General features: G+C 40.6%; 1 protein-coding gene across 1 annotated transcript in view; it reads left to right on the top strand.

The window, feature by feature from the left end:
- The first annotated feature begins 446 nt into the window (after positions 1-446).
- The window catches only part of ikzf2 (IKAROS family zinc finger 2), a 120,123-nt gene continuing 111,057 nt past the window's right edge, over positions 447-9,512 (top strand). The window contains exon 1 of the mRNA XM_061971717.2: positions 447-596. The gene's annotated coding sequence lies outside the window, so the exon portion shown is untranslated. The remainder of the gene's footprint in view (positions 597-9,512) is intronic.

Below are 9,512 nucleotides of genomic sequence, written 5' to 3'. Positions count from 1 at the left end.
GTGCATAGTCATGTACATACTGTCATGTACATAGTGTATATACCCCACGGACCCCATTTTTTATATATATTGTTTTTCAAATCACCTGACATGTACACTGTGTATATGTACATAATTTATCAATGTTTTAAAGTAATTTTTTATATACAGTACATGTTACAGGCTATATATCTTTTATTATTGAATGTGTCAAATGTGATGAATATTTAATGGACCACAATGGAAACAAGCTGTGGGGAGGCAAGGCCGGCAGACCGAAAGCGAGGCAGGGCACACCGGAGCCTGCTCCAAGATGGCGGCGAGGAGGCGGGGACGGCGAGCAAGCGGCGAGGCGGTGCGCGCCGAGATCGACGCCGCAATTGTGATCAGGTGCGGGGATCGCGCCCCTGGTCACAATCAGCTAAATTCCTCGCAAGGGGTAAAAAGACGGCAGCCAAGAACGACGGGGAAGAGAGAGGTGGAGAGCCAGCAGTGCATGAGGAGCGAGAAGCAAGACACGCCGCTGAGCGAGTTGCGGATGCTGAGCGCGAGAGGCAGAGAGCAAGAGGGAGACGAAAACGCGGCCGGCTGAAAAGTAGAAGCGCAGGAGCGAGCAGGTAGAGCCGGAGCTGAAAAGCGCCCGGCGAAAGAAGACTGAGGTTTATTGAAAAATAAAAGAAAGTCTAAACCAGGGGTGTTCACACTTTTTCTGCAGGTGAGCTACTTTTCAATTGATCAAGTCGTGGGGATCTACCTCATTCATATATATAATTTATATTTACTTATTTATGAAATATATGTTTTTGTTAACAAGTTAAAGGTGTTTAATGATAATGCAAGCATGTTTAACACATATAGTTAATATTGTTAATAAATTAAAGGTGTTTAATGATAATACAAGTATGTTTAATACATATAGTTAATATTGTTAACAAGTAAAAGGTGTTTAAAGATAATGCAAGCATGTTTAACACATATAGTTAATATTGTTAAAAAATTAAAGGTGTTTAATGATAATACAAGCATGTTTAATAATAATAATAATACCTGTGATTTATATAGCGCTTTTCTAAGTACCCAAAGTCGCTTTACATGTAGAACCCATCATTCATTCACACCTGGTGGTGGTAAGCTACTTTCATAGCCACAGCTGCCCTGGGGTAGACTGACAGAAGCGTGGCTGCAATTTTGTGCCAACGGCCCCTCCGACCACCACCTATCATTCATCATTCAATTCACCGGTACGAGTGGCACCGGGGGCAAAGGGTGAAGTGTCCCGCCCAAGGACACAACGGCAGCGATTTTGGATGGTAAGAGGCGGGGAGCGAACCTGCAACCCTCAGGTTTGTGGCACGGTTGCTCTACCCACTACGCCATGCCGCCCCGTATATGTTTAATACATATAGTTAATATTGTTAACAAGTTAAAGGTGTTTAATGATAATACAAGCATGTTTAACACATAGTTAATATTGTTGAAAAATTAAAGGTGTTTAATGATAATACAAGAATGTTTAATACATATAGTTAATATTGTTAACAAGTTAAAGGTGTTTAAAGATAATACAAGCATGTTTAACACATATAGTTAATATTGTTAATAAGTTAAAGGTGTTTAAAGATAATACAAGCATGTTTAACACATATAGATTCCTTTCTTTCATGAAGACAAGAATATAAGTTGGTGTATTACCTGATTCTGATGACTTGCATTGATTATGCAGTGGTGCTGATAAGGTCCGCATTTTCGAATGGTGGAGAAAAAAAGTCCTCCTTTCTGTCCAATACCACATGAAAGTGGTTGGTTTTTGGCATCTTATTTGTCCAGCTTCCGTACTCCTTTGTATACACTTTACAAGAAATACATTGTCGGCAAACTCCGTAGCTTGCTAGCTTGTGCACGCCAGCTTTCTGAGACTCTTATTTTGGTAGCGCAACTGTGCAACTGTGCAGTCGGTCTTTGGAGTTTTGACGACAGGTACGGCGCCAGAGTCTGTTGAAATAAAGTGTTTCTCGCCTTCCAGTCGGTAATTTTAATGAGCTGGCAGCAGCCAGCGTCATCTCAGAAGACCCTCGGGTTCCGTGAATGTCAATCAAGTGACGTCATAGTGAAGATTTATTATCGCTCATTTTTAGGACTATTTTTTTAATGCCTGGCTGGTGATCGACTGACACACCCTCCGCGATCGACCGGTAGCTCGCGATCGACGTAATGAGCACCCCTGGTCTAAACCATGTCTTTCCTGGGTGGTCCTGAGAACCCGCACAACGGCTTGAGTCCGCCACACAAGCCTTTTGGCTTTTTGTGCCATCCATTTGCCTTTTTAAAGCATTACATGGATTAAATTCTTTAAGATGTCAAATAACTTCTCAATCAAATCAATCGAAACATAGTCTTACATTATTTTCGTTTCACTGTCTCAATGTCAATTTCTTTTATTTTTCATATTTTTTATTTTCTTGTGAACCAACGTGGCCTCGCTTTTTGCGACCCAGCACCTCTGTTTGTGTGCACGTGTCTTGGTGGACGAATGGCTGCATGCTAGCTATGCGTCATCCTCCATCCATCATGGCCGCCACCCAACTCTCCATGACCTGCTTCCTATCTTCCTCCAGCAAACTTTTGACTGTTTTCGCTGCAGCAGCTTTCTTTCCTTGTCATGGGAAATCGTGGCTGGTGGTCTCCGACCCCCTCAGTGCACACATGTTCATACATCACAGACGACTTAGTAAAAGGCCCCGCTCTCAATGGGAACATTAGGAGAATATGCTGCTTTTACAGGAAGACTAAATAACCAGCAGACATCCTTTTGACCTTTCAAAACAGCGGGTGATGAGAAATGTTGGGAGAAGAATTCCGCCTCTGGTGCACAGGTTTGTTGTGACTACTGTTTTGCGAGATGATAAAATCCTGTACATACTGACTGGGACTTTAGTATTAGTAAATTTTTCGACATATTGCATGTTTGATTTTGGAGTAATGTTTACATAACTTTCATATTTAGTACGACGGTTATACTGTCATATTGCTCCTGATGGGTGCTGGTTAGCGCCTTGCATGGCAGCTCCCTCCATCAGTGTGTGAATGTGTGTGTGAATGGGTAAATGTGGAAGTAGTGTCAAAGCGCTTTGAGTACCTTGAAGGTAGAAAAGCGCTATACAAGTACAACCCATTTATCATTTATTATATTGAGTAAAAAATACTAATTTGTGTCAAAACTTACAAAATATATTTTTTTATTAAAACTCACAAAGATACATTATTCCAGGCATTATTAGACATTTTGCATGTTTGGTTTTGGAGTTATGTTTGAATACATTTTTATTGCTTTTTTTTTGCATTATCTCAGGGTTCTAAGAACATTACTGTCATATTGAGTAAAAAAAAAAAAAGCGTTTGCAAGCCTTAAAAAAAGCATATGTTTCGAGTAAAACTCACAAAGATACATTATTTCAGGCATTGTTAGCTAATTTGAATATTTGGTTTTAATAGTTTAAATAACTGTCATATTGAGTGTGACATTTATTCTGTCATGTTGAGTAAAACCAAATTTTTGTTTTTGCAAGCCTTAAAAAAAGCACATGTTTCAGGTAAAACTTACAAAGATAGATTATTTCAGGCATTATCAGCTATTTTGAATGTTTGGTTTTAATAGTTAAGTTTAAATAACTTTCATATTTAGTATATTTAGTTATATATATTGAGTAAAAAAAAAAAAGTGTGTCTTTGCAAACCTTACAAAAGATAATTTTTTTAGTAAAACTCACAAAGATACATTTTTCAAGGCATTATTTGACATTTTGCATGTTTAATTTTGGAGTTATGTTTGAATATGATCTAGTGCTTGTCAGGGGTGTCACCACCTCCAAAGTTATGATACTCCTGTATACTAAAGTAATGTCCGATCATTACCTTATAAAATTCGAAGTTCTGACTCATTGTCAACAAGCTAATAATAATAATAATAACTGCTTCAGCAGCACCAACATTAATGCTGCCACAACGATGACTTACTGGCCTACTGCCTTCGGTAATGACGCCATTCCCAAAGTATGTGGGCTCTATTGATAACCTCACTAACAACTTTAACGACGCCTGCGCGAAACCATTGATAGTATAGCACCGCTAAAGCTAAAAAGGGCCCCTAAAAGGCGTACCCCATGGTTTACAGAAGAAACTAAAGCTCATAAATTATCATGTAGAAAGCTGGAATGCAAATGGCGTGCGACTAAACTTGAGGTTTTCCATCAAGCATGGAGTGATAGTTTAATAACTTATAAACGCATGCTTACCTTAGCTAAAGCTAAATATTACTCAAATCTCATCCGCCTCAACAAAAACGATCCTAAAGTTTTGTTTAGTACAGTAGCATCGCAAACCCAACAAGGGACTCCTCCCAGTAGCTCCACCCACTCGGCAGATTACTTTTTGAATTTCTTTAATAAGAAAATTGAACACATTAGAAAGGAGATTAAAGACAACGCATCCCAGCTACAACTGGGTTCTATTAACACAGATGCGACTGTATATACGATGGATACTGCCCTCCAAAATAGACTCTCTCTTTTTGATTAAATAACAGAGAAATTGTTAAGGCGTGTAAATGGGATAAAACAAAAAACATGTTTACCTGACCCACTTCCTGGGAAACTTATCAAGGAGCCTTTTGTATTATTAGGTCCATCAGTGCTAAATATTATAAACTTATCACTTTCCTCTGGCACTGTTCTCCTAGCATTCCGGTCGCGGGTCATCGTGGCTCCCCTGTGGAGCCAGACCCAGAGGTGGGGCACGATCCTTTTGGCGCATGGGACTCCAGAGGCAGCGGACAGGTACCGACAGGCCAAGCGAAGTGCGGCTTCAGCGGTCGCGGAGGCAAAAACTCGGACATGGGAGGAGTTTGGGGAAGCCATGGAAAAAGACTTCCGGACAGCTTCGAAGCGATTCTGGACCACCATCCGCCGCCTCGGAGGAGGGGGGAGCAGTGCACTGTCAACACCGTGTATGGTGAGGATGGTGTGCTGCTGACCTCTACTGCGGCTGTTGTGGATCGGTGGAGGGAATTCTTCGAAGACCTCCTCAATCCCACCAACACGTCTTCCTATGGAAGCAATGCCTGAGGAATCTGTGGTGGGCTCTCCTACTTCTGGGGCTGAAGTTGCCAAGGTAGTTAAAAAGCTCCTCGGTGGCAAGGCCCCGGGGGTGGATGAGATCCGTCCGGAATTCCTTAAAGCTCTGGAGGCTGTGGGGCTGTCTTGGTTGACAAGACTCTGCAACATCGCGTGGTGGTTCCTCTCTTTAAGAAGGGGAACCGGAGGGTGTGTTCCAACTATCGTGGATCACACTCCTCAGCCTTCCCGGTAAGGTCTATTCATGTGTACTGGAGAGGAGGCTACGCCGGATAGTCGAACCTCGGATCCAGGACGAACAGTGTGGTTTCCCTCCTGGTCGTGGAACAGTAGACAAGCTCTATACTCTTGGCAGGGTCCTTGAGGGTGCATGGGAGTTTGCCCAACCATGTGCTTTGTGGACTTGGAGAAGGCATTCGACCGTGTCCCCCGGGAAGTCCTGTGGGGAGTGCTCAGAGAGTATGGGGTATCGGACTGTCTGATTGTGGCGGGTCACTCCCTGTATGATCAGTGTCAGAGCTTGGTCCGTATTGCCGGCAGTAAGTCGGACCCCTTTCCAGTGAAGGTTGGACTCCGCCAAGGCTGCCCTTTGTCACCGATTCTGTTCATAACTTTTATGGACAGAATTTCTAGGCACAGTCATGGCGTTGAGGTTCCGGTTTGGTGGCTGCAGGATTAGGTCTCTGCTTTTTGCAGATGATGTGGTCCTGATGGTTTCAACTGGCCAGGATCTTCATCTCTCATTGGATCGGTTCGCAGCCGAGTGTGAAGCGACTGGGATGAGAATCAGCACCTCCAAGTCTGAGTCCATGGTTCTCGCCCGGGAAAGGGTGGAGTGCCATCTCCAGGTTGGGGAGGAGATCTTGCCCCAAGTGGAGAAGTTCAAGTACCTAGGAGTCTTGTTCACGAGTGAGGGAAGAGTGGATCGGGAGATCCACAGGCGGATCAGAGCGGCGTCTTCAGTAATCAGGACGCTATATCGATCCGTTGTGGTGAAGAAGGAGCTGAGCCAGAAGGAAAAGCTCTCAATTTACCGGTCAATCTATGTTCCCATCCTCACCTAAGGTCATGAGCTTTGGGTTACGACCAAAAGGACAAGATCACGGGTACAAGCGGCCGAAATGAGTTTCCTCCGCCGGGTGGCGGGTCTGTCCCTTAGAGATAGGGTGAGAAGCTCTGTCATCCGGGAGGGACGCAGAGTAAAGCCGCTGCTCCTCCACATTGAGATGAGCCAGATGAGGTGGTTCGGGCATCTGCTCAGGATGCCACCCGAACGCCTCCCTAGGGAGGTGTTCAGGGCAAGTCCGACCGGCAGGAGGCCACGGAGAAGACCCAGGACATATTGGAAAGACTATGTCTCTAGGCTGGCCAGGGAACGCCTCGGGATCCCCCGAGAAGAGCTGGACGAAGTGGCTGGGGAAAGGGAAGTCTGGGCTTCTCTGCTTAGGCTGTTGCCCCCGCAACCCGACCTCGGATAAGCGGAAGAAAATGGATGGATTTAGTATAAAAGTTATACTGTCATATTGAGTAAAAAAACTCACTTGTGTCTTTGCAAACCTTACAAAATATATTTTTTATAGTAAAACTCACAAAGATACATACTGTATCTCCAGGTATTATTAGCCATTTTGCATGTGTGGTTTAGGAGTTATGTTTAAATAACTGTCAGATTGAGTGACAGTATACTGTCATAGTGAGAAAAACCCATATTTTGTATTTGCAAACCTTACAAAAACCACTGATTCTAGTAAAACTCAAATGGATACAATATTACAGGCATTTTTAGACATAATGCATGTTTGGTGTTGGAGTTATGTTCATAGAACTTTTATATTTAATATGACAGTTATACTGTCATATTGAGTAAAAAAATTTTTTACTTGTGTCGTTACAAACATTACACAATATTTTTTTCCAGTAAAACTCATAAAGACACATTTCTCCAGGCATTATTAGCCATTTTACATGTGTGGTTTAGGAGTTATGTTTAAATAACTGTCATATTGAATGTTATACAGTCATTATGAGTAAAACCTAATTTTTGTATTTGTAAACCTTACCAAAATACCTGATTCTGGTAAAACTCACATAGATTCAATATTACAGGCATTTTTAGATGGATTGCAAGTTTGGTTTTGGAGTTGTTTATATAACTTTCATATTTAGTATGACAGTTATACCGTAATATTGAGTAAAAAAAAAACTAACTTGTGTCTTTACAAACCTTACAAAATATTTTTTTCCAGTAAAACTCACAAAGATACATTTCTACAGGCATTTTGCATGTGTGGTTTAGGAGTTATGTTTAAATAACTGTCATATTGAATGTGGCAGTTATACTGTCATTATGAGTAAAACCTAATTTTTGTATTTGTAAACCTTACCAAAATACCTAATTCTGGTAAAACTCATATAGATTCAATATTACAGGCATTTTTAGACATTTTACATGTTTGGTTTTGGAGTTATGTTTATATAACTTTCATATTTAGTATGACAGTTATACTGTCATATTGAATAAAAAATACTAACTTGTGTCTTTGCAAACCTTACACAAGATCATTGTTCAAGTAAAACTAACATATACATCTCTCCCAGCATTATTAGCCATTTTGCATGTGTTGTTTAGGAGTTATGTTTAAATACATTTTTTATTGCTTTTTTCACATTATCTCCGGATTCTAAGAACATTACTGTCATATTAAGTAAAACACTACTTTTTGTGTTTGCAAGCCTTAAAAAAGCATATGTTTCGAGTAAAACTCCCAAGAATGCATTATTAGTAATTTTTCATGTGTAGTTTAGGAGTTTTGTTTAAATAACTGTCATATTGAGTGTGCCAGTTATACTGTCATTGAGTAAAAAAAACTAAGTTGTGTCTTTGCCAACCTTACAAAAGAAAATGTTTCTAGTAAAACTCTCAAAGACACATTTCTTCACGCATTATTAGACATTTTTCATGTGTGGTTTAGGAGTTATGTTTAAATAACTGTCATATTGAGTGTGACACTGTCATAGTGAGTAAAACCTAATTTTTGTATTTGCAAACCTTACAAAAACAATTGATTCCAGTGATTCTCACATAGATTCAATATTACAGGCATTTTTAGACATTTTGCATGTTTGGTTTAGGATTATGTTGGAATCCATTTGTGTTGCTTTTTTTCGCATTATCTCAGGATTTTAAGAACATTACTGTCATATTGAGTAAAAAACTACTTTTTGTGTTTGCAAGCCTTAAAAAAGCATATGTTTCGAGTAAAACTTACAAGGATGCATTATTTCCGGCATTATTAGCCATTTTTCATGTGTGGTTTAGGAGTGTACAGCCCTTACCTTTGGGCTGGTACTGAGGGCGACTGTGTTGACCAGTTTGACGCGTGTAAATGATAGAACGTCCAGTACTGTAGAAATGTGTTTGGATATGACAATCCGTTTATTCTAAGCTATCTAAATTAAATCAAATGTAGGTTATACAACATAAAGTATGCTAACCTTGAATGGTACATTATCACAGCATTGTCATTACATGACACAACACGACACGGTTGAAAACTGTTTGTCCTACAATCGCCCTGCCCATGCTCACACCTGAACCCAATTTAAGGAGGCTACCATGATAACCTCACCATAGCAACAGTCCCTTCCCTGTCAACACTTCCTGGTTCTTAACAGGAAGTGAGCAGAGCACTCTGCCGAAAAGGAAATAACACATCCTGAACCCAACAATCAATTAGAGAAAATAAAATGAAAACAGTACAAACAAATAAGGAAATTTGGCTCCAACAAGGAGTTATGTTTAAATAACTGTCATATTGAGTGTGGCAGTTATACTGTCATTATGTGTAAAACCTAATTTTTGTATTTGCAAACCTTACAAAAACAACTGATTCCAGAAATGTTCACATAGATTCAATACTACAGGCATTTTTACACATTTTGCATGTTTGGTTTAGGAATTATGATGGAATACATTTTTATTGCTTTTTTCGCATCATCTCAGGATTTTCAGAACATTACTGTCATATTGAGTAAAAAACTACTTTTTGTGTTTACAAGCCTTAAAAAGCATATGTTTTGAGTAAAACTCACAAGGATGCATTATTTCAGGCATTATTAGCCATTTTTCATGTGTGGTTTAGGAGTTTTGTTTAAATAACTGTCATATTGCTACGAGACAAGCTCTACCAGCTCAGCGTGCCTGACTCCCTCTGCAGTTGGATCATTGACTTCCTGACAGACCGAAGACAGCACGTGCAGCTGGGGAAGATTGTCTCGGACAGTTGAACCATGAACTCTGGTACTCTTCAGGGCTGTGTACTCTCCCCCTGGCTCTTCTCCCTGTGTACAAACTGCTGCACCTCCAGTCACCAGTCCGTAAAACTGCTGAAGTTTGTGGATGAC

This window comes from Nerophis lumbriciformis, linkage group LG13 (assembly GCF_033978685.3).
Source record: "Nerophis lumbriciformis linkage group LG13, RoL_Nlum_v2.1, whole genome shotgun sequence".
NCBI classification, from domain to species: Eukaryota; Metazoa; Chordata; class Actinopteri; order Syngnathiformes; family Syngnathidae; genus Nerophis; species Nerophis lumbriciformis.
The sequence above is the reverse complement of the archived record's forward strand: the minus strand, read 5'-3'. Positions and strand labels throughout refer to the sequence as shown.